General features: G+C 47.5%; 1 pseudogene; it reads left to right on the top strand.

Moving 5' to 3' along the window:
• Positions 1 to 26,262, top strand: part of LOC109884715 (protein jagged-1b-like) — a 183,897-nt pseudogene that overhangs the window by 57,063 nt on the left and 100,572 nt on the right.

The raw sequence follows: 26,262 nt of genomic DNA, 5'->3' as shown, positions 1-26,262 counted from the left end.
GAAGATAAGTGTGCTGCTTTTTCCACCAGTGCTATCTCTAAGTCTTTCTCTTTTCCTCTGTCTTTCTCCATCCATCCCCCTCTCTCTCCTCCCCCACTCTCTCCTCTCCCACTCTCTCCTCCCCCAATCTCTCCTCCCCCAATCATTCCTCTCTCTCTCCTCCCCCCACTCTCTCCTCCCCTCTCTCTCTCCTCTCCCCACTCTCTCCTCCCCTCTCTCTCTCCTCCCCCCACTCTCTCCTCTCCCCACTCTCTCCTCCCCTCTCTCTATCTCCTCTCCCCACTCTCTCCTCCCCTCTCTCTCTCCTCCCCCCACTCTCTCCTCTCCCCACTCTCTCCTCCCCCCACTCTCTCCTCTCCCCACTCTCTCCTCCCCTCTCTCTCTCCTCCCCCCACTCTCTCCTCTCCCCACTCTCTCCTCCCCTCTCTCTCTCCTCTCCCCACTCTCTCCTCCCCTCTCTCTCTCCTCCCCCTCTCTCAGATCTGAACTTCTGTGGGACCAAACAGCCCTGTCTGAACGGAGGAACCTGCAGCAACACGGGACCTGACAAATACCAGTGTTCCTGTGTTGAGGGCTACTCTGGAGTCAACTGTGAGAGGGGTGGGTAGTTACTGTGAGAGGGGTAGGGTAGTTACTGTGAGAGGGGTAGGGTAGTTACTGTGAGAGGGGTAGGGTAGTTACTGTGTTGAGGGGTAGGTAGTTACTGTGAGAGGGGTGGGTAGTTACTGTGTTGAGGGGTAGGGTAGTTACTGTGAGAGGGGTAGGGTAGTTACTGTGAGAGGGGTAGGGTAGTTACTGTGTTGAGGGGTAGGGTAGTTACTGTGAGAGGGGTTGGTAGTTACTGTGTTGAGGGCTACTCTGGAGTCAACTGTGAGAGGGGTAGGTAGTTACTGTGAGAGGGGTAGGGTAGTTACTGTGAGAGAGGTAGGTAGTTACTGTGAGAGGGGTAGGGTAGTTACTGTGTTGAGGGGTAGGGTAGTTACTGTGAGATGGGTAGGGTAGTTACTGTGAGAGGGGTAGGGTAGTTACTGTGAGAGGGGTAGGCAGTTACTGTGAGAGGGGTAGGGTAGTTACTGTGAGAGGGGTGGGTACTTACTGTGAGAGGGGTGGGGTAGTTACTGTGAGAGGGGTAGGTAGTTACTGTGAGAGGGGTAGGTAGTTACTGTGAGAGGGGTAGGTAGTTACTGTGAGAGGGGTAGTGTAGTTACTGTGAGAGGGGTAGTGTAGTTACTGTGTTGATGGGTAGGGGAGTTACTGTGAGAGGGGTAGGTAGTTACTGTGAGAGGGGTAGGGTAGTTACTGTGAGAGGGGTAGGGTAGCTACGACAGTAGGTGGTCTGGTAACTGCCAGTATGAGTGGGTCGTCATGGTTTTCTGTTTCCTCAGTAAATGGGTGGGTCGTCATGGTTTTCTGTTTCCTCAGTAAATGGGTGGGTCGTCATGGTTTTCTGTTTCCTCAGTAAATGGGTAGGTCGTCATGGTTTTCTGTTTCCTCAGTAAATGTCTGGGTCGTCATGGTTTTCTGTTTCCTCAGTAAATGGGTGGGTCGTCATGGTTTTCTGTTTCCTCAGTAAATGGGTGGGTCGTCATGGTTTTCTGTTTCCTCAGTAAATGGGTAGGTTGTCATGGTTTTCTGTTTCCTCAGTAAATGTCTGGGTCGTCATGGTTTTCTGTTTCCTCAGTAAATGGGTGGGTCGTCATGGTTTTCTGTTTCCTCAGTAAATGGGTGGGTCGTCATGGTTTTCTGTCTCCTCAGTAAATGGGTGGGTCGTCATGGTTTTCTGTTTCCTCAGCAGATGGGTGGGTTGTGGGGTTCGGTTGATGCTGAGGGCGGCTCACCGTTTAGCTGCTGGATGTCAGGAAAACAGAACACACACACCTTGTTATTTTATTTAACAAGTCAGTTAAGAACCAATTCTTATTTAAAATGACAGCCTACCCTGGCGAAACCCAGATGACGCTGTGCCAATTGTGCACCTCCCTATGCTTGCTTGTTTTCATTGCTTTACTGGGAAGCTTAGCAGATTTTCATGTTATTTATGTTAGTGCAGGTTGAGCTGCACACAGTGGTCTTCTTATAGGACACACCACCTCAGTGTTAACAGTGGTCTTCCTATAGGACACACCACCTCAGTGGTCTTCCTACTAGGACACACCACCTCAGTGCTAGCAGTGGTCTTCCTATAGGACACACCACCTCAGTGGTCTTCCTACTAGGACACACCACCTCAGTGCTAGCAGTGGTCTTCCTATAGGACACACCACCTCAGTGGTCTTCCTACTAGGACACACCACCTCAGTGCTAGCAGTGGTCTTCCTATAGGACACACCACCTCAGTGTTAACAGTGGTCTTCCTACTAGGACACACCACCTCAGTGTTAACAGTGGTCTTCCTACTGGGACACACCACCTCAGTGTTAACAGTGGTCTTCCTACTAGGACACATCCCCTCAGTGTTAACAGTGGTCTTCCTACTAGGACACATCCCCTCAGTGTTAACAGTGGTCTTCCTACTAGGACACACCCCCTCAGTGGTCTTCCTATAGGTCACATCCCCTCAGTGGTCTTCCTACTAGGACACACCACCTCAGCGCTAACAGTGGTCTTCCTACTAGGACACACCACCTCAGTGTTAACAGTGGTCTTCCTACTAGGACACACCACCTCAGTGTTAACAGTGGTCTTCCTACTAGGACACACCTCCTCAGTGTTAACAGTATAATTATGGTTCATAGACACATAATTGCTATGTACAACAGCTATAGGATCAGCAGAGGCATTTAGACAGTTAGAGGGACATACATTAAGTTACTTACATTGTCTACCAATGCTCCTGGTGTAATGTACATTTGCTAAAGCATTATGATGACACAATGGTAGGGGGGTGTACTGATTGGCTGAATGGATTCAGGGGGCGTAGGGGGGTGTACTGATTGGCTGAATGGATTCAGGGGGCGTAGGGGGGTGTACTGATTGGCTGAATGGATTCAGGGGGCGTAGGGGGGTGTACTGATTGGCTGATTGGATTCAGAGGGCGTAGGGGGGTGTACTGATTGGCTGATTCGATTCAGAGGGCGTAGGGGGGTGTACTGATTGGCTGAATGGATTCAGAGGGCGTAGGGGGGTGTACTGATTGGCTGATTGGATTCAGAGGGCGTAGGGGGGTGTACTGATTGGCTGATTGGATTCAGAGGGCGTAGGGGGTGTACTGATTGGCTGATTGGATTCAGAGGGCGTAGGGGGGTGTACTGATTGGCTGATTGGATTCAGAGGGCGTAGGGGGGTGTACTGATTGGCTGATTGGATTCAGAGGGCGTAGGGGGGTGTACTGATTGGCTGATTGGATTCAGAGGGCGTAGGGGGGTGTACTGATTGGCTGATTGGATTCAGAGGGCGTAGGGGGGTGTACTGATTGGCTGATTGGATTCAGAGGGCGTAGGGGGGTGTACTGATTGGCTGATTGGATTCAGAGGGCGTAGGGGGGTGTACTGATTGGCTGATTGGATTCAGAGGGTGTAGGGGGGTGTACTGATTGGCTGATTGGATTCAGAGGGCGTAGGGGGGTGTACTGATTGGCTGATTGGATTCAGAGGGCGTAGGGGGGTGTACTGATTGGCTGAATGGATTCAGAGGGCGTAGGGGGGTGTACTGATTGGCTGATTGGATTCAGAGGGCGTAGGGGGGTGTACTGATTGGCTGATTGGATTCAGAGGGCGTAGGGGGGTGTACTGATTGGCTGATTGGATTCAGAGGGCGTAGGGGGGTGTACTGATTGGCTGAATGGATTCAGAGGGCGTAGGGGGGTGTACTGATTGGCTGATTGGATTCAGAGGGCGTAGGGGGGTGTACTGATTGGCTGATTGGATTCAGAGGGCGTAGGGGGGTGTATTTTTATTTATTTATTTTATTTCACCTTTATTTAACCAGGTAGTCTAGTTGAGAACACCTTTATTTAACCAGGTAGGCTAGTTGAGAACACCTTTATTTAACCAGGTAGGCTAGTTGAGAACACCTTTATTTAACCAGGTAGACCAGTTGAGAACACCTTTATTTAACCAGGTAGACCAGTTGAGAACACCTTTATTTAACCAGGTAGGCTAGTTGAGAACACCTTTATTTAACCAGGTAGGCTAGTTGAGAACACCTTTATTTAACCAGGTAGGCTAGTTGAGAACACCTTTATTTAACCAGGTAGGCTAGTTGAGAACACCTTTATTTAACCAGGTAGGCCAGTTGAGAACACCTTTATTTAACCAGGTAGACCAGTTGAGAACACCTTTATTTAACCAGGTAGGCTAGTTGAGAACACCTTTATTTAACCAGGTAGGCTAGTTGAGAACACCTTTATTTAACCAGGTAGGCTAGTTGAGAACACCTTTATTTAACCAGGTAGGCCAGTTGAGAACACCTTTATTTAACCAGGTAGGCTAGTTGAGAACACCTTTATTTAACCAGGTAGGCCAGTTGAGAACACCTTTATTTAACCAGGTAGTCTAGTTGAGAACACCTTTATTTAACCAGGTAGGCTAGTTGAGAACACCTTTATTTAACCAGGTAGGCTAGTTGAGAACACCTTTATTTAACCAGGTAGGCTAGTTGAGAACACCTTTATTTAACCAGGTAGGCCAGTTGAGAACACCTTTATTTAACCAGGTAGGCTAGTTGAGAACACCTTTATTTAACCAGGTAGGCCAGTTGAGAACACCTTTATTTAACCAGGTAGGCTAGTTGAGAACACCTTTATTTAACCAGGTAGGCTAGTTGAGAACACCTTTATTTAACCAGGTAGGCTAGTTGAGAACACCTTTATTTAACCAGGTAGGCCAGTTGAGAACACCTTTATTTAACCAGGTAGGCTAGTTGAGAACACCTTTATTTAACCAGGTAGGCTAGTTGAGAACACCTTTATTTAACCAGGTAGGCTAGTTGAGAACACCTTTATTTAACCAGGTAGGCTAGTTGAGAACACCTTTATTTAACCAGGTAGGCTAGTTGAGAACACCTTTATTTAACCAGGTAGGCTAGTTGAGAACACCTTTATTTAACCAGGTAGGCTAGTTGAGAACACCTTTATTTAACCAGGTAGGCTAGTTGAGAACACCTTTATTTAACCAGGTAGGCTAGTAGAGAACACCTTTATTTAACCAGGTAGGCTAGTGAGAACACCTTTATTTAACCAGGTAGGCTAGTTGAGAACACCTTTATTTAACCAGGTAGGCTAGTTGAGAACACCTTTATTTAACCAGGTAGGCCAGTTGAGAACACCTTTATTTAACCAGGTAGGCTAGTTGAGAACACCTTTATTTAACCAGGTAGGCTAGTTGAGAACACCTTTATTTAACCAGGTAGGCTAGTTGAGAACACCTTTATTTAACCAGGTAGGCCAGTTGAGAACACCTTTATTTAACCAGGTAGGCTAGTTGAGAACACCTTTATTTAACCAGGTAGGCTAGTTGAGAACACCTTTATTTAACCAGGTAGGCTAGTTGAGAACACCTTTATTTAACCAGGTAGTCTAGTTGAGAACACCTTTATTTAACCAGGTAGGCTAGTTGAGAACACCTTTATTTAACCAGGTAGGCTAGTTGAGAACACCTTTATTTAACCAGGTAGGCCAGTTGAGAACACCTTTATTTAACCAGGTAGGCCAGTTGAGAACACCTTTATTTAACCAGGTAGGCTAGTTGAGAACACCTTTATTTAACCAGGTAGGCTAGTTGAGAACACCTTTATTTAACCAGGTAGGCCAGTTGAGAACACCTTTATTTAACCAGGTAGGCCAGTTGAGAACACCTTTATTTAACCAGGTAGGCCAGTTGAGAACACCTTTATTTAACCAGGTAGGCTAGTTGAGAACACCTTTATTTAACCAGGTAGGCTAGTTGAGAACACCTTTATTTAACCAGGTAGGCCAGTTGAGAACACCTTTATTTAACCAGGTAGGCTAGTTGAGAACACCTTTATTTAACCAGGTAGGCTAGTTGAGAACACCTTTATTTAACCAGGTAGGCTAGTTGAGAACACCTTTTTTTAACCAGGTAGGCCAGTTGAGAACACCTTTATTTAACCAGGTAGGCCAGTTGAGAACACCTTTATTTAACCAGGTAGGCCAGTTGAGAACACCTTTATTTAACCAGGTAGGCTAGTTGAGAACACCTTTATTTAACCAGGTAGGCCAGTTGAGAACACCTTTATTTAACCAGGTAGGCTAGTTGAGAACACCTTTATTTAACCAGGTAGGCCAGTTGAGAACACCTTTATTTAACCAGGTAGGCCAGTTGAGAACACCTTTATTTAACCAGGTAGGCTAGTTGAGAACACCTTTATTTAACCAGGTAGGCCAGTTGAGAACACCTTTATTTAACCAGGTAGGCCAGTTGAGAACACCTTTATTTAACCAGGTAGGCCAGTTGAGAACACCTTTATTTAACCAGGTAGGCCAGTTGAGAACACCTTTATATAACCAGGTAGGCCAGTTGAGAACACCTTTATTTAACCAGGTAGGCCAGTTGAGAACACCTTTATTTAACCAGGTAGGCTAGTTGAGAACACCTTTATTTAACCAGGTAGGCCAGTTGAGAACACCTTTATTTAACCAGGTAGGCCAGTTGAGAACACCTTTATTTAACCAGGTAGGCCAGTTGAGAACACCTTTATTTAACCAGGTAGGCTAGTTGAGAACACCTTTATTTAACCAGGTAGGCCAGTTGAGAACACCTTTATTTAACCAGGTAGGCTAGTTGAGAACACCTTTATTTAACCAGGTAGGCCAGTTGAGAACACCTTTATTTAGCCAGGTAGGCTAGTTGAGAACACCTTTATTTAACCAGGTAGGCTAGTTGAGAACACCTTTATTTAACCAGGTAGGCTAGTTGAGAACACCTTTATTTAACCAGGTAGGCCAGTTGAGAACACCTTTATTTAACCAGGTAGACCAGTTGAGAACACCTTTATTTAACCAGGGAGGCCAGTTGAAAACAAGTTCTCATTTGCAACTGCAACCTGGCCAAGATAAAGCAAAGCAGTGTGAACAGACAACACAGAGTTACACATGGAGTAAAACAAACATACAGTCAATGATACAGTAGAACAAAAGAAAACAAAAAGTCTATATACAGTGAGTGTAAATGAGGTAAGATAAGGGAGTTAAGGCAATAAATAGGCCATGGTGGCGAAGTAATTACAATATAGCAATTAAACACTGGAATGGTAGATGTGCAGAAGATTAATGTGCAAGTAGAGATACTGGGGTGCAAAGGAGCAAGATAAATAAATAAATACAGTATGGGGATGAGGTAGTTGGATGGGTTCTTTACAGATGGGCTATGAACAGGTGCAGTTATCTGTGAGCTGCTCTGACAGCTGGTGCTTAAAGTTAGTGAGGGAGATATGTGTCTCCAGCTTCAGTGATTTTTGCACTTCGTTCCAGTCATTGGCAGCAGAGAACTGGAAGGAAAGGTGGCCAAAGGAGGATTTGGCTTTGTGGGTGACCAGTGAAATATACCTGCTGGAGCGTGTGCTACGAGTGGGTGCTGCTATGGTGACCAGTGAGTTGAGATAAGGCAGGGCTTTACCTATCAGAGACTTGTAGATAACCTGTAGCCAGTGGGTTTGGCGACGAGTATGAAGGGAGGGCCAACCAACGAGAGCATACAGGTTGCAATGGTGGGTAGTGTATGGGGCTTTGGTGACAAAACGGATGGCACTGTGATAGACTGCAACCAGTTTGCTGAGTAGAGTATTGGAAGCTATTTTGTAGATGACATCACCAAAGTCAAATATCAGTAGGATGGTCAGTTTTACGAGGGTATGTTTGGCAGCATGAGTGAGGGATGCTTTGTTGCAAAATAGGAAGCCAATTCTAGATTTAATTTTGAATTGGAGATGCTTAATGTGAGTCTGGAAGGAGAGTTTACAGTCTAACCAGACACCTAGGTATTTGTAGTTGTCCACATATTCTAAGTCAGAGCCGTCCAGAGTAGTGATGTTGGACAGGCGGGCAGTGATCGATTGAAGAGCATGCATTTAGTTTTACTAGCATGTAAAAGCAGTTGGAGGCCACGGAAGGAGTGTTGTATGGCATTGAAGCTCGTTTGGAGGTTAGTTAACACAGTGTCCAAAGAAGGGCCAGATGTATACAGAATGGTGTTGTCTGCGTAGAGGTGGATCAGAGAATCACTCGCAGCAAGAGCAACATCATTGATGTTTTCAGAGAAGAGAGTCTGTCCGAGAATTGAACCCTGTGGCACCCCCATAGAGACTGCCAGAGGTCCGGACAACAGGCCCTCTGATTGACACGCTGAACTCTATCAGAGAAGTAGTTGGTGACCCAGGCGAGGCAGTCATTTGAGAAACCAAGGCTGTCGAGTCTGCCAATAAGAATGTGGTGATTGACAGAGTCGAAAGCCTTGGCCAGGTCGATGAAGACTGCTGCACAGTACTATTTTTTATCGATAGTGGTTATGATATCGTTTAGGACCTTGAGCGTGGCTGAGGTGCACCCATGACCAGCTCTGAAACCAGATTGCATAGCGGAGAAGGTTACGGTGGGATTCAAAATGGTCGGTGATCTGTTTGTTAACTTGGCTTTCAAAGACCTTAGAAAGGCAGGGTAGGATATATATAGGTCTGTAGCAGTTTGGGTCTAGAGTGTCTCCCCTTTGAAGATGGGGATGACCGCAGCTGCTTTCCAATCTTTGGGAATCTCAGACGACACGAAAGAGAGGTTGAACAGGCTAGTAATAGGGGTTGCAACAATTTGGGCAGATAATTTTAGAAAGAGAGGGACCATATTGTGTACTGATTGGCTGAGTGGATTCAGTAGGTGTGTGTGTGTGTGTGTGGGGGGGGGGGGTGGTGTACTGTTTGGCTGAGTGGATTAAGGGGCCGTAGGTGGGTGTACTGATTGGCTGATTGGATTCAGGGGGCGTAGGGGGGGGTGTACTGATTGGCTGATTGGATTCAGGGGGCGTAGGGGGGTGTACTGATTGGCTGATTGGATTCAGGGGGCGTAGGGGGGTGTACTGATTGGCTGAGTGGATTCAGTAGGTGTGGGGGGGTTACAAGGGTCCTCTCTGCTCCCAGGTCCTCTCCGCTCCCAGGTCCTCTCCTCTCCCAGTTCCTCTCTCCTCCCCCAGTTCCTCTCTCCTCCCAAGTCCTCTCTCCTCCCAGGTCCTCTCTGCTCCCAGGTCCTCTCTGCTCCCAGGTCCTCTCCTCTCCCAGTTCCTCTCCTCTCCCAGTTCCTCTCTCCTCCCAGGTTCTCTCTGCTCCCCAGGTCCTCTCTGCTCCCAGGTCCTCTCTGCTCCCAGGTCCTCTCTGCTCCCCAGGTCCTCTCTGCTCCCAGGTCCTCTCTGCTCCCAGGTCCTCTCTGCTTCCAGGTCCTCTCTGCTCCCAGGTCCTCTCTGCTCCCAGGTCCTCTCTGCTCCCAGGTCCTCTCTGTTCCCAGGTTCTCTCCTCTCCCAGGTCCTCTCCTCTCCCAGGTCCTCTCTGTTCCCAGGTCCTCTCTGTTCCCAGGTCCTCTCTGCTCCCAGGTCCTCTCTGTTCCCAGGTTCTCTCCTCTCCCAGGTCCTCTCTGCTCCCAGGTCCTCTCTGCTCCCAGGTCCTCTCTGCTCCCAGGTCCTCTCCTCTCCCAGGTCCTCTTTGCTCCCAGGTCCTCTTTGCTCCCAGGTCCTCTCTGCTCCCAGGTCCTCTACTCTCCCAGGTCCTCTACTCTCCCAGGTCCTCTCTGTTCCCAGGTCCTCTCTGCTCCCAGGTCCTCTCTGCTCCCAGGTCCTCTCTGCTCCCAGGTCCTCTCTGCTCCCAGGTCCTCTCTGCTCCCAGGTCCTCTACTCTCCCAGGTCCTCTCTGCTCCCAGGTCCTCTCCTCTCCCAGGTCCTCTACTCTCCCAGGTCCTCTCTGTTCCCAGGTCCTCTCTGCTCCCAGGTCCTCTCTGCTCCCAGGTCCTCTCTGCTCCCAGGTCCTCTCTGCTCCCCAGGTCCTCTCTGTTCCCAGGTTCTCTCTGCTCCCCAGGTCCTCTCCTCTCCCAGGTCCTCTCTGTTCCCAGGTCCTCTCTGCTCCCAGGTCCTCTCTGCTCCCAGGTCCTCTCTGTTCCCAGGTCCTCTCTGCTCCCAGGTCCTCTCTGCTCCCCAGGTCCTCTCTGCTCCCAGGTCCTCTCTGCTCCCAGGTCCTCTCTGCTTCCAGGTCCTCTCTGCTTCCAGGTCCTCTACTCTCCCAGGTCCTCTCTGCTCCCAGGTCCACTCCTCTCCCAGGTCCTCTCTGCTCCCAGGTCATCTCCTCTCCCAGGTCCTCTCTGCTCCCAGGTCCTCTCTGCTCCCAGGTCCTCTCTGCTCCCAGGTTCTCTCCTCTCCCAGGTTCTCTCCTCTCCCAGGTCCTCTCTGCTCCCAGGTCCTCTCTGCTCCCAGGTCCTCTCTGCTCCCAGGTCCTCTCTGCTCCCAGGTTCTCTCTGCTCTCATTGGCCAGTCAGTCTCTCCCAGCATGTGTCTTTAACCCTGTGTGTCTTCCCCCCACAGCAGAGCATGCGTGTCTGTCCAACCCCTGCTCTAATGGAGGGAGCTGTGTCGAGACCAGTCAGGGTTATGGGTGTGTATGTGGAGCGGGTTGGAGCGGACCCTCCTGTAGCATCAGTAAGTCTGTATATACACACACGCACGCACGCACGCACGCACATGCACACACACACACACACACGGCAGTCCATTAATGTATCTTTCCTTTCTGCTAGATGTTGATGAGTGCTCTCCTAACCCCTGTAACCACGGTGGGACCTGTCAGGATTTTGTTCATGCTTATAAGTGTCACTGTCCTCCTCAGTGGACCGGCAAGACCTGTCGCATAGGTGAGATACACACATTCTCTCTCTGTCTCTCCCTCTCTCTCTCTCCCTCTGTCTCTCCCTCTCTCTCTCTCCCTCTGTCTCTCCCTCTCTCTCTCTCCCTCTGTCCCTCTCTCTCCCTCTGTCTCTCTCTCTCCCTCTGTCTCTCTCTCTCCCTCTGTCTCTCTCTCTCCCTCTGTCTCTCTCTCCGTCTGTCTCCCTCTCACTCTGTCTCCCTCTCACTCTGTCTCACTCTCTCCCTCTCCCTCTGTCTCTCCCCCTCTCCCCCTCTCTCTCTCTCTCCCTCTGTCTCCCTCTCTCTCTCTCTCTCTCTCTCTCTCTCTCTCTCTCTCTCTCTCTCTCTCTGTCTCTCTCTCCCTCTGTCTCTCTCTCCCTCTGTCTCTCTCTCCCTCTGTCTCTCTCTCCCTCCGTCTCTCTCTCCCTCTGTCTCCCTCTGTCTCTGTCTCTCTCTCCCTCTGTCTCTCCCTCTCTCTCTCTCCCTCTGTCTCCCTCTCCCTCAGTCTCCCTCTCTCTCCCTCTGTCTCTCTCTCTCCCTCTGTCTCCCTCTCCGTCTGTCTTCACTCTAACCATGCTGTGTTATTAATCCGCCTCCTCTCCAGATGCCAACGAATGCGACAGCAAGCCCTGTGTCAACGCCAACTCCTGCCGCAACCTGATTGGTGGATACTTCTGCGAGTGTGACGCTGGTTGGACGGGGCTGAACTGTGACATCAGTGAGTAGAACTGAGACTGTTCTGTTTAGCTGCAGCTCTGTAGCTCTAGAACACCTGTCTCTGTAGCTCTAGAACACCTGTCTCTGTAGCTCTAGAACACCTGTGTCTGTAGCTCTAGAACACCTGTCTCTGTAGCTCTAGAACACCTGCCTCTGTAGCTCTAGAACACCTGCCTCTGTAGCTCTAGAACACCTGCCTCTGTAGCTCAAGGACACCTGTCTCTGTAGCTATAGAACACCTGTCTCTGTAGCTCTAGAACACCTGTCTATGTAGCTCTAGAACACCTGTCTATGTAGTTCTAGAACACCTGTCTCTGTAGCTCTAGAACACCTGTCTATGTAGCTCTAGAACACCTGTCTATGTAGTTCTAGAACACCTGTCTCTGTAGCTCTAGAACACCTGTCTCTGTAGCTCTAGAACACCTGTCTCTGTAGCTCTAGAACACCTGTGTCTGTAGCTCTAGAACACCTGCCTCTGTAGCTCTAGAACACCTGCCTCTGTAGCTCTAGAACACCTGCCTCTGTAGCTCAAGGACACCTGTCTCTGTAGCTATAGAACACCTGTCTCTGTAGCTCTAGAACACCTGTCTATGTAGCTCTAGAACACCTGTCTATGTAGTTCTAGAACACCTGTCTCTGTAGCTCTAGAACACCTGTCTCTGTAGCTCTAGAACACCTGTCTCTGTAGCTCTAGAACACCTGTCTCTGTAGCTCTAGAACACCTGTGTCTGTAGCTCTAGAACACCTGTCTCTGTAGCTCTAGAACACCTGCCTCTGTAGCTCTAGAATACCTGCCTCTGTAGCTCTAGAACACCTGCCTCTGTAGCTCAAGGACACCTGTCTCTATAGCTATAGAACACCTGTCTCTGTAGCTCTAGAACACCTGTCTATGTAGCTCTAGAACACCTGCCTCTGTAGCTCTAGAACACCTGCCTCTGGGGATCTATAACACCTGCCTCTGTAGCTCTAGAACACCTGCCTCTGGGGATCTATAACACCTGTCTCTGTAGCTCTAGAACACCTGTCTCTGGGGCTCTATAACACCTGTCTCTGTAGCTCTATAACACCTGTCTTTGTAGCTCTAGAACGCCTGTCTCTGGGGCTCTATAACACCTGTAGTAGGACACTACATAAGGACTAGGATTCACAGGGTAGTAGGGCACTACATGAGGACTAGGATTCACAGGGTGGTAGGACACTACATAAGGACTAGGATTCACAGGGTGGTAGGACACTACAAAATGACTAGGATTCACAGGGTGGTAGGACACTACATACGGACTAGGATTCACAGGGTATTAGGACACTACATAAGGACTAGGATTCACAGGGTGTTAGGACACTACATAAGGACTAGGATTCACAGGGTGGTAGGACACTACAAAATGACTAGGATTCACAGGGTGGTAGGACACTACATAAGGACTAGGATTCACAGGTTGGTAGGGCACTACATAAGGACTAGCATTCACAGGGTAGTAGGACACTACATAAGGACTAAGATTCACAGGGTAGTAGGACACTACATAAGGACTAGGATTCACAGGTTAGTAGGGCACTACATAAGGACTATGATTCACAGGGTAGTAGGACACTACATAGGGACTAGGATTCACAGGGTGGTAGGACACTACAAAATGACTAGGATTCACCGGGTGGTAGGACACTACATAAGGACTAGCATTCACAGGGTAGTAGGACACTACATAAGGACTAGGATTCACAGGTTAGTAGGGCACTACATAAGGACTAGGATTCACAGGGTGGTAGGGCACTACATAAGGACTAGGATTCACAGGGTGGTAGGACACTACATAAGGACTAGGATTCACAGGGTAGTAGGGCACAACATGAGGACTAGGATTCACAGGGTGGTAGGACACTACATAAGGACTAGGATTCACAGGGTGGTAGGGCACTACATAGGGACTAGGATTCACAGGGTAGTAGGACACTACATAAGGACTAGGATTCACAGGGTGGTAGGACACTACATAAGGACTAGGATTCACAGGGTGGTAGGACACTACATAAGGACTAGGATTCACAGGGTGGTAGGACACTACATAGGGACTAGGATTCACAGGGTAGTAGGACACTACATAGGGACTAGGATTCACAGGGTGGTAGGACACTACATAGGGACTAGGATTCACAGGGTAGTAGGACACTACATAAGGACTAGGATTCACAGGGTGGTAGGACACTACATAAGGACTAGGATTCACAGGGTGGTAGGACACTACATAAGGACTAGGATTCACAGGGTGGTAGGACACTACATAGGGACTAGGATTCACAGGGTAGTAGGACACTACATAGGGACTAGGATTCACAGGGTGGTAGGACACTACATAGGGACTAGGATTCACAGGGTAGTAGGACACTACATAAGGACTAGGATTCACAGGGTGGTAGGACACTACATAAGGACTAGGATTCACAGGGTAGTAGGCCACTACATAAGGACTAGGGATTCACAGGGTAGTAGGACACTACATAGGGACTAGGATTCACAGGGTAGTAGGACACTACATAAGGACTAGGATTCACAGGGTGGTAGGACACTACATAAGGACTAGGATTCACAGGGTGGTAGGACACTACATAATGACTAGGATTCACAGGTTAGTAGGACACTACATAAGGACTAGGATTCACAGGGTAGTAGGACACTACATAGGGACTAGGATTCACAGGGTAGTAGGACACTACATAAGGACTAGGATTCACAGGGTGGTAGGACACTACATAAGGACTAGGATTCACAGGGTGGTAGGACACTACATAAGGACTAGGATTCACAGGGTGGTAGGACACTACATAAGGACTAGGATTCACAGGGTGGTAGGACACTACATAAGGACTAGGATTCACAGGTTAGTAGGACACTACATAAGGACTAGGATTCACAGGGTAGTAGGACACTACATAGGGACTAGGATTCACAGGGTAGTAGGACACTACATAAGGACTAGGATTCACAGGGTAGTAGGACACTACATAGGGACTAGGATTCACAGGGTGGTAGGACACTACATAGGGACTAGGATTCACAGGGTAGTAGGACACTACATAAGGACTAGGATTCACAGGGTGGTAGGACACTACATAAGGACTAGGATTCACAGGGTGTTAGGACACTACATAAGGACTAGGATTCACAGGGTGGTAGGACACTACATAAGGAATGGGATGATTCCTTTAAGGGGGAGACACTTTATTTTACGGAGGGTGAACAATTCATTACTACATTATCACAGACAAAGTTGATTATCTTGTTTAATACGTGCTAGTAGATAACAGCTGATACATCATCTTTGGTTTCCTGTGTATCTTGATTATCTTGTTTAATACGTGCTAGTAGATAACAGCGGATACATCATCTTTGGTTTCCTGTGTATCTTGATTATCTTGTTTAATACGTGCTAGTAGATAACAGCTGATACATCATCTTTGGTTTCCTGTGTATCTTGATTATCTTGTTTAATACATGCTAGTAGATAACAGCGGATACATCATCTTTGGTTTCCTGTGTATCTTGATTATACATGCTAGTAGATAACAGCTGATACATCATCTTTGGTTTCCTGTGTATCTTGATTATCTTGTTTAATACGTGCTAGTAGATAACAGCTGATACGTCATCTTTGTTTTCCTGTGTAGATCTCAACGACTGTAAAGACCAGTGCCACCACGGAGGAACCTGCATGGTATGTTGTCTCTCCCTCTCTGCATCTCTAGCTCTCTCTACAATTCATTTCAATTCAAGGGACTTTATTGTCATGGGAAACATATGTTAACATCGCCAAAGCAAGTGAAGTAGAGAACATACAAAAGTGAAATAAACAATAAAAATGAACATTAAACATTACAAAATAAATAAGCATAAATATGGGTTGTATTTACAATGGTATTTATTATTCACTGGTTGCCCTTTTCTTGTGGCAACAGGTCACAAATCTTGCTGCTGTGACGTCACACTGTGGAATTTCACCCAGTAGATACGGGAGTTTATCAAAACTGGGTTTGTTTTCGTATTCTTTGTGGATCTGTGTAATCTGAGGGAAATATGTCTCTCTAATATGGACATATATTGGGCAGGAGGTTAGGAAGTGCATCTCAGTTTCCACCTCATTTTGTGGGCAGTGAGCACATAGCCTGTCTTCTCTTGAGAGCCATGTCTGCCTACGGCGGCCTTTCTCAATAGCAGGGCTATGCTCACTGTGTCTGTACATAGTCAAAGCTTTCCTTAAGTGTTGGGTCAGTCACAGTGGTCAGGTATTCTGCCGCTGTGTACTCTCTGTGTAGGGCCAAATAGCATTCTAGTTTGCTCTGTTTTTGTTGTTAATTCTTTCCAATGTGTCAAGTAATTATCTTTTTGTTTTCTCATGATTTGGTTGGGTCTAATTGTGTTGCTGTCCTGGGGCTCTGTGGGGTCTGTTTGTGTTTGTGAACAGAGCCCCAGGACAGCAACACAATTAGACCCAACCAAATCATGAGAAAACACAAAGATAATTACTTGACACATTGGAAGGGGACACTTCTCCAGGTTCATCTCTCTGTAGGTGATGGCTCTGTAGGGTGTGTTTGTGTTTGTGAACAGAGCCCCAGGAGCAGCTTGCTTAGAGGACACTTCTCCAGGTTCATCTCTCTGTAGGTGATGGCTCTGTAGGGTGTGTTTGTGAACAGAGCCCCAGGACCAGCTTGCTAAGAGGACTCTTCTCCAGGTTCATTTCTCTGTAGGTGATGGCTCTGTAGGGTGTGTTTGTGAACAGAGCCCCAGGACCAGCTTGCTTAGGGGACTCTTCTCCAGGTTCATCTCTCTGTAGGTGATGGCTCTGTAGGGTGTGTTTGTGTTTGTGAACAGAGCCCCAGGACCAGATTGCTAAGGGGCCTCTTCTCCAGGTTCATCTCTCTGTAGGTGATGGCTCTGTTATGGAAGGTTTGGGAATCGTCATGAATCTGTGTGAACACTTGTTTATGTTTAGTTTGTCTTTTTGTCCTGGTTTCTTTTCCTTCCACAAACTAATTTACAGCTTTAAAATAAATATCAAACTGTTGTAAAGCATTTCTTCTGTGGAAGCTGAACACCCTGTTGAGTTGTAAAGTTGTTCTGGAATTCCTCAATAAAATGAAATATAAGGAATGGAGGCAGAGGGAGAGGGTTGGAGAGGGGAGGGAGGGAGAGGGTTGGAGAGGGTTGGAGAGGGGAGGGAAGGAGAGGGTTGGCGAGGGTTGGAGAGGGGAGGGAGGGAGAGGGTTGGAGAGGGGAGGGAGGGAGAGGGTTGGAGAGGGGAGGGAGGGAGAGGGTTGGAGAGGGGAGGGAGGGAGAAGGTTGGAGAGGGGAGGGAGGGGAGAGGGGAGGGAGGCAGAGGGTTGGAGAGGGGAGGGAGGGAGAGGGTTGGAGAGGGGAGGGAGGGAGAGGTTTGGAGAGGGGAGGGAGGGAGAGGGTTGGAGAGGGGAGGGAGGGAGAGGGTTGGAGAGGGGAGGGAGGCAGAGGGTTGGGGAGGGGAGGGAGGGAGGAAGAAAGTGGAGAGGGAGGGAGGGAGAGGGGTTGGAGAGGGAGGGAGGGAGAGAGAGGGTTGGGAGGGAGAGGGTTGGAGAGGGGAGGGAGGGAGAGGGTTGGAGAGGGGAGGGAGGGAGAGGGGTGGGAGGGAGAGGGTTGGAGAGGGGAGGGAGGGAGAGGGTTGGAGAGGGGAGGGAGGGAGAGGGTTGGAGAGGGGAGGGAGGGAGAGGGTTGGAGAGGGGAGGGATGGAGAGGGTTGGAGGCAGAGGGTTGGGGAGGGGAGGGAGGGAGGGAGAGGGTTGGAGAGGGGAGGGAGGGAGAGGGATGGAGAGGGGAGGGAGGGAGTTGTCTTTTCTATTCTCTTGTTATTGTCCCATCTTCTCTATTCTCTTGTTATTGTCCCGTCTTCTCTATTCTCTTGTTATTGTCCCGTCTTCTCTATTGTCTTGTTATTGTCCCGTCTTCTCTATTCTCTTGTTATTGTCCCGTCTTCTCTATTCTCTTGTTATTGTCCCGTCTTCTCTATTGTCTTGTTATTGTCCCGTCTTCTCTATTCTCTTGTTATTGTCCCGTCTTCTCTATTCTCTTGTTATTGTCCCGTCTTCTCCATTCTCTTGTTATTGTCCCGTCTTCTCTATTCTCTTGTTATTGTCCCGTCTTCTCCATTCTCTTGTTATTGTCCCGTCTTCTCTATTGTCTTGTTATTGTCCCGTCTTCTCTATTCTCTTGTTATTGTCCCGTCTTCTCTATTCTCTTGTGGGTATCTCCTGTGTCTAACAGTAGTCATGTTGGACCCACCCTGTGTGAGTAGTAGTTACCATCCATTCTCTTGTCTCTCTTTATGAAGTCTTTATGTAACATGACCTATAGGATCCTCTGGGGCTGTTCTTGAGCATAAAGGGGTCCCCCTAAACCTCAAGTTTAAAGGAGTTGTTCATCCTATACTGCTTTAGTAGAACCCTTTATGGATCTCTAATGAACCCTTTATTGTTTTCTAATGAACCCTTTATTGTTTTCTAATGAACCCTTTATGGTTGTTTCTAATGAACCCTTTATTGTTTTCTAATGAACCCTTTATTGTTTTCTAATGAACCCTTTATGGTTGTTTCTAATGAACCCTTTATAGTTGTTTCTAATGAACCCTTTATTGTTGTTTCTAATGAACCCTTTATGGTTGTTTCTAATGAACCCTTTATAGTTGTTTCTAATGAACCCTTTATTGTTGTTTCTAATGAACCCTTTATAGTTGTTTCTAATGAACCCTTTATAGTTGTTTCTAATGAACCCTTTATTGTTGTTTCTAATGAACCCTTTATAGTTGTTTCTAATGAACCCTTTATAGTTGTTTCTAATGAACCCTTTATTGTTTTCTAATGAACCCTTTATGGTTGTTTCTAATGAACCCTTTATTGTTTTCTAATGAACCCTTTATGGTTGTTTCTAATGAACCCTTTATTGTTTTCTAATGAACCCTTTATGGTTCTCTAATGAACCCTTTATGGTTTCTCTAATGAACCCTTTATAGTTGTTTCTAATGAACACTTTATGGTTCTCTAATGAACCCTTTATTGTTTTCTAATGAACCCTTTATAGTTGTTTCTAATGAACCCTTTATGGTTCTCTAATGAACCCTTTATGGTTTTCTCTAATGAACCCTTTATAGTTGTTTCTAATGAACACTTTATGGTTCTCTAATGAACCCTTTATAGCTGTCTCTAATGAACCCTTTATGGTTCTCTAATGAACCCTTTATGGTTCTCTAATGAACCCTTTATGGTTGTCTAACAGGACTTGGTGAACGGGTACCGCTGTGTGTGTCCTGCGGGTTACTCTGGAGACCACTGTGAGAGAGATGTGGATGAATGTGCCGGCGCTCCCTGTCTGAACGGCGGGCGATGCCAAGACCAGGTCAACGGATTCACCTGCCTCTGTCTGGCCGGGTTCTCTGGACATTTCTGCCAAGTGAGCATTGTGCAACGCTCAAACCCTTCCCCATTCCCATTCCCCTTCCTACATACTGCTTACTAACTAAGGCATCAAACAGAAGAACACGTACTAAAATAGGGAGGGACTACCTGGAATTTTCCAAAAAGAAACACTTGAAAAGATTTTCCGTTGCAAAATGTTTTAAAACATTTTCTATTGCATGCCCTGATGAACACAACTCTAGATTGCTTTAGTTGTGGTTTGATTGGCCGGTCTTCCTCCTCTGCCCTCCAACCACCATGACTGTTGTTCACTGATGTTTAATGTCAAGGCTTTGTAAAGCTGATCTCCAGGCTGCTTCTCTGTGTTGGAGACATTCCTCAAAGTTTCAACCCAGACTCTCTGAGGAAGTCAATTATGTCTCCGACTTCTTTCCCCTCCTTCCTTCTCTCTCTGTGTGGGTGGTTATTGGCTGGCTCCTATCGGGAGGATGCTGGGATGATATGTTAGATATTAGGTCTCACTCTCTCTGTCTCTTTGTCTCTGTCTCTCTCTCTCTCTCTGTATCAAGTTGGATATAGACTACTGCTTCGCCAACCCCTGTCAGAACGGTGCTCTATGCTTCAACGTGGCTAAAGACTACTACTGTGGCTGTTCAGAAGACTATGAGGGAAAAAAACTGCTCTCACCTCAAAGACCACTGTCACACCACCACGTGCAAAGGTACCCCCTTCTCTCCCACTTCCTCTTGTGTCCCTCTTCCCCCTGCTCTACCTCTTCCTCCTCTTCCTCTTCTCTCCCTCTCCACCTCCTCTGTCTTCTCTCCCCCTCCCCTCTTCTCCCTCTCCCTTCTCTTCCCCTCTTCTCCCTCTCCCTTCCCTCCCCCCTTCTCCTTCTCCCTTCCCTCCCCCCTTCTCCCTCTCCCTTCTCTTCCCCTTCTCTCCCTCTCCCTTCTCTCCCCCTCCCCTCTCTCTCCCTCTCCCTTCTCTTCCCCTCTTCTCCCTCTCCCTTCCCTCTCCCTTCTCTTCCCCTTCTCTCCCTCTCCCTATCTCCCTCCCTCTCCCTCCCTCCCCCCTTCTCCCTCTCCCTTCTCTTCCCCTTTCTCTCCCTTCTCCCTCTCCCTTCCCTCCCCCCTTCTCCCTCTCCCTTTCTCTTCCCCTCTTCTCCCTCTCCCTTCTCTTCCCCTTCTCTCCTCTCCCTTCCCTCCCCTTCTCCCTCTCCCTTCTCTTCCCCTCTTCTCCCTCTCCCTTCCCTCTCCCTTCTCTTCCCCTTCCTCTCCCTCTCCCTTCTCCCTCTCCCTTCCCTCCCCCCCTTTCTCCCTCTCCCTTCTCTTCCCCTCTTCTCCTCTCCCTTCCCTCCCCCCTTCTCCCTCTCCCTTCTCTTCCCCTCTTCTCCCTCTCCCTTCTCTTCCCCTTCTCTCCCTCTCCCTTCCCTCTCCCCTCCCCTTCCCTCTCCCTTCCCTCTCCCTCTCCCTTCCCTCTCCCTTCTCTTCCCCTTCCCTCTCCCTTCTCTTCCCCTTCCCTCTCCCTTCTCTTCCCCTTCTCCCTCTCCCTTCTCTTCCCCTCTTCTCCCTCTCCCTTCTCTTCCCCTTCTCTCCCTCTCCCTTCCCTCTCCCTTCTCTTCCCCTCTTCTCCCTCTCCCTTCCCTTCTCCCTTCTCTTCCCCTCTTCTCCCTTCTCTTCCCCCCTCTCTTCTCTCCCCCTCCCTCTCCCTTCTCTTCCCCTTCTCTCCCTCTTCTCTCCCTCTCCCTTCTCTCCCCCCTCCCTCTCCCTTCTCTTCCCCTTCTCTCCCTCTTCCCCCTCTCTTCTCTCCCCCCTCTCCCTCCTTCTCTTTTCTCTCTTTCCCCTCTTCTCTCCATAAACCCTGTGTTTTTCCAGTGTGTAAGGTTATATGGGTTGTGTGCTACAAAGCCATGCTGAGTAAGGGTTAAACCCCTTACCCCTTACCCCCCTCCCCCCGCACACACACACACACACCTCTCCCACAGGAGATATACCTACATCTGTGTTCACACACGGGCTCTCCTCAGCTTTCCTATAATAACCACTCATGATCAATGCCCTGCTAACACATTGTTTCCAACCAGTCGTGTGTGTGTGTGTGTGTGTGTGTGTGTGTGTGTGTGTGTGTGTGTGTGTGTGTGTGTGTGTGTGTGTGTGTGTGTGTGTGTGTGTGTGTGTGTGTGTGTGTGTGTGTGTGTGTGTGTGTGTGTGTGTTTCCAACCAGTCTCCACTCTGAATTTCCCTCAACACAGTTCTGGCAGAAGGTTGATAGCACTGTCTGAAACACACACACACACACAACATGGTGGGTTCTGTCTGTGTTCTCCTTAGGAACGACATGGTGGGTTCTGTCTGTGTTCTCCTTAGGAACGACATGGTGGGTTCTGTCTGTGTTCTCCTTAGGAACGACATGGTGGGTTCTGTCTGTGTTCTCCTTACGAACGACATGGTGGGTTCTGTCTGTGTTCTCCTTACGAACGACATGGTGGGTTCTGTCTGTGTTCTCCTTAGGAACGACATGGTGGGTTCTGTCTGTGTTCTCCTTAGGAACGACATGGTGGGTTCTGTCTGTGTTCTCCTTAGGAACGACATGGTGGGTTCTGTCTCTGTTCTCCTTAGGAACGACATGGTGGGTTCTGTCTGTGTTCTCCTTAGGAACGACATGGTGGGTTCTGTCTCTGTTCTCCTTAGGAACGACATGGTGAGTTCTGTCTGTGTTCTCCTTAGGAACGACATGGTGGGTTCTGTCTGTGTTCTCCTTAGGAACGACATGGGGAGTTCTGTCTGTGTTCTCCTTAGGAACGACATGGTGGGTTCTGTCTGTGTTCTCCTTAGGAACGACATGGTGGGTTCTGTCTTTGTTCTCCTTAGGAACGACATGGTGGGTTCTGTCTGTGTTCTCCTTTGGAACGACATGGTGGGTTCTGTCTGTGTTCTCCTTAGGAACGACATGGTGGGTTCTGTCTGTGTTCTCCTTACGAACGACATGGTGGGTTCTGTCTGTGTTCTCCTTAGGAACGACATGGTGGGTTCTGTCTGTGTTCTCCTTAGGAACGACATGGTGGGTTCTGTCTGTGTTCTCCTTAGGAACGACATGGTGGGTTCTGTCTCTGTTCTCCTTAGGAACGACATGGTGGGTTCTGTCTGTGTTCTCCTTAGGAACGACATGGTGGGTTCTGTCTCTGTTCTCCTTAGGAACGACATGGTGAGTTCTGTCTGTGTTCTCCTTAGGAACGACATGGTGGGTTCTGTCTGTGTTCTCCTTAGGAACGACATGGGGAGTTCTGTCTGTGTTCTCCTTAGGAACGACATGGTGGGTTCTGTCTGTGTTCTCCTTAGGAACGACATGGTGGGTTCTGTCTTTGTTCTCCTTAGGAACGACATGGTGGGTTCTGTCTGTGTTCTCCTTTGGAACGACATGGTGGGTTCTGTCTGTGTTCTCCTTAGGAACGACATGGTGGGTTCTGTCTGTGTTCTCCTTAGGAACGACATGGTTCCTACAGATTTGGTTGGGTCTAATGGTGTTGCTGTCCTGGGGCTCTGTGGGTGTGTATGTGTTTGTGAACAGAGCCCCAGGACCAGCTTGCTAAGGGGACTCTTCTCCAGGTTCATCTCTCTGTAGGTGATGGCTTTGTTATGGAAGGTTTGGGAATCACTTCCTTTTAGGTGGTTATAGAATTTAACGGCTCTATCCTGGATTTTGATATTTAGCAGGTATCGGCCTAATTTTGCTCTGCATTATTTGGTGTTTTACTTTGTACACAGAGGATATTTTTGCACAATTGCATGATGAGTCTCAATTTGGTGTTTGTCCCATTTTGTGAATTCTTGGTTGGTGAGCGGACCCCAGACCTCACAACCATAAAGGGCAATGGGCTCCATAACTGAAGTATTTATAGCCAGATCCTAATTGGTATGTTGAATTTTATGTTCCATTGATGGCATAGAAGGCCTTTCCAGCCTTGTCTCTCAGCTTTGTGGAAGTTACCTGTGGCGCTGATGTTTAGGCCGAGGTATGTATAGTTTTTGTGTGCTCTTGGACAATGGTGTCTAGGTGGTATTTGTATTTATGGTCCTGGCGACTGGACCTTTTTTGGAACACCATTATTTTTGTCTTACTGAGGTTTACTGTCAGGGCCCAGGTCTGACAGAATCTGTGCATAATATCTAGGTGCTGCTGTAGGCCCTCCTTGGTTGTTGACAGAAGCACCAGATCATCAGCAAACAGTAGACATTTGACTTCAGATTCTAGTAAGGTGAGGCCGGGTGCTGCAGACTGTTCTAGTGCCCTCGCCAATTCGTTGATATATAGGTTGAAGAGGGTGGGGCTTAAGCTGCATCCCTGTCTCACCCCACAGTCCTGGGTTGGAGGATTTTTATTTTGTCCTGTAGTTCATTGAATGTAATTGGATAATCCAGTGGGTTCTGGAATCCAGTGGGTTCTGGTATCCAGTGGGTTCTGGAATCCAGTGGGTTCTGGAATCCAGTGGGTTCTGGTAGTCTTTAATAGTTGATTCTAAGATTTGTATTTGATCATGTATGTTTTTGCTATTTGTTCTTTGTTATAGAGCCAAAAAGATTAGAGAAGTGGTTTACCCAGACATCTCCATTTTGGATAGATAATTATTTGTGTTGTTGTTTGTTCAGTGTTTTCCAATTTTCCCAGAAGTTGTTCGAGTCTATGGATTCTTCAATTACATTGAGCTGATTTCTGACATGCTGTTCCTTCTTTTTCCGTAGTGTATTTCTGTATTGTTTTAGTGATTCACCATAGTGAAGGCGTAGACTCAGGTTCTCCAGGTCTCTATGTTTTTGGTTGGACAGGTTTCTCAATTTCTTTCTTAGATTTTTGCATTCTTCATCAAAACATTTGTCATTGTTGTTCATTTTCTTCAGTTATCTATTTGAGATTTTTAGATTTGATAGGGAAGCTGAGAGGTCCAATATACTGTTTATGTTTTCTACTGCCAAGTTTACACCTTCACTGTTACAGTGGAACGTTTTGTCCAGGAAGTTGTCTAGAAGGGATTGAATTTGTTGTTGCCTAGATGTTTTTTGTAGGTTTCCACACTACTTTCCTTCCATCTACAGCATTTCTCAATAACATTCAGTTCCTTTGGCTTTGATGCCTCATGATTGAGTATTTCTCTGTTCAAGTGTGATTTTGCTGTGATCTGATTGGGGTGTCAGTGGGCTGATTGTGAACGCTCTGAGAGACTCTGGGTTGAGGTCAGTGATAAAGTAGTCTACAGTACTACTGCCAAGAGATGACCTATAGGTGTACCTACCATAGGTGTCCCCTCGAAGCCTACCATTGACTATGTACATACCCAGCATGCGACAGAGCTGCAGGAGTTGTGACCCGTTTTTTTTGGTTATGTTGTCGTAGTTGTGTCTAGGGGGACATATGGGTGAGGGAATGCTGTCACCTCCAGGTAGGTGTTTGTCCCCCTGTGTGCTGAGGGTGTCAGGTTCTTGTCCGGTTCTGGCATTTAGGTCGCCACAGACTAGTACATGTCCCTGGGCCTGGTAATGATTGATTTCCCCCTCCAGGATGAAGAAGCTGTCTTCTAGTCGGGGGATATAGGTAGCACACAGGAGGACATTTTTCTCTGTTGAGATCATCTTTTCATGGAGGGGGTTATAATAGCCCAAACTGTTGGGACGCTGCAGAGAGAAGTTGACTGATAGGCTGTAACGACTTCAGACGGGTCCCAAGATGCCTGTGGGGCCTGATATCATGGATGGTCAGTCCTGTATAGTCTCATAACATGGTTATAACTATAATATTGATATCATGGATGGTCAGCCCTGTATAGCCTCATAACATGGTTATAACTATAATGTTGATATCATGGATAGTCAGTCCTGTATAGCCTCATAACATGGTTATAACTATAATGTTGATATCATGGATAGTCAGTCCTTGCATTCATAGCTCTTTTCAGGGCCGTCCCTCAGGTTTTTACCAAATCAGAGGTTGTTTCATTCAAGGACTGCTTGAAATCACTATCAGTAATCTCTGCTTCCATGTGTGTACAAAATGCCCCCGCCCCCCCCAACAGTGATTGACAGCTGCACGGTTGCCGTGGGATCCAACAGTACCCCTGGAGGAGAGCGGTACATCTCCTCCAACGTGTGTGGTCCTCACGGACGCTGTCGGAGCCAGGCTGGAGGACAGTTCAGCTGTGACTGTCAGGAGGGCTTCAGAGGCACATACTGTCACGAGAGTAAGACATGACAAAGAGCATTCATAGAGCATTCGTAGGCCTACATAGACATTACATAGACCTACATAGACATTACATAGACCTACATAGACATTACATAGACCTGCATTGACCTACATAGACCTGCATAGACCTACATTGACCTACATAGACCTACATAGACATTACATAGACCTACATAGACCTGCATAGACCTACATTGACCTACATAGACCTACATAGACCTACATAGACCTACATAGACCTGCATAGACATTACATAGACCTACATAGACCTACATAGACATTACATTGACCTACATAGACCTACATAGACATTACATTGACCTACATAGACCTACATAGACCTACATAGGCCTACATAGACCTACATAGACCTGCATAGACCTGCATAGACCTGCATAGACCTACATAGACCTACATAGACCTACATAGACATTACCTAGACCTGCATAGACCTGCATAGACCTACATAGACCTACATAGACATTACATAGACCTGCATAGACCTACATAGACATTACATAGACCTGCATAGACCTACATAGACATTACGTAGACCTGCATAGACCTACATAGACATTACATTGACCTGCATAGACCTACATAGACATTACATAGACCTGCATAGACCTACATAGACATTACATTGACCTGCATAGACATTACATAGACATTACATTGACCTACATAGACATTACATTGACCTACATAGACATTACATTGACCTACATAGACCTGCATAGACCTACATATACATTACATTGACCTACATAGACATTACATTGACCTACATAGACCTGCATAGACCTACATAGACATTACATTGACCTACATAGACATTACATTGACCTACATAGACATTACATTGACCTACATAGACCTGCATAGACCTACATAGACATTACATTGACCTACATAGACATTACATTGACCTACATAGACCTGCATAGACCTGCATAGACCTACATAGACCTACATAGACCTGCATAGACCTACATAGACCTGCATAGACCTACATAGACCTACATAGACCTACATAGACCTACATAG

This window comes from Oncorhynchus kisutch, linkage group LG25, assembly GCF_002021735.2.
Source record: "Oncorhynchus kisutch isolate 150728-3 linkage group LG25, Okis_V2, whole genome shotgun sequence".
In the NCBI taxonomy this organism is placed as follows: domain Eukaryota; kingdom Metazoa; phylum Chordata; class Actinopteri; order Salmoniformes; family Salmonidae; genus Oncorhynchus; species Oncorhynchus kisutch.
Note: the sequence above shows the minus strand (reverse complement) of the source record. Positions and strands in the feature narration are given on the sequence as shown.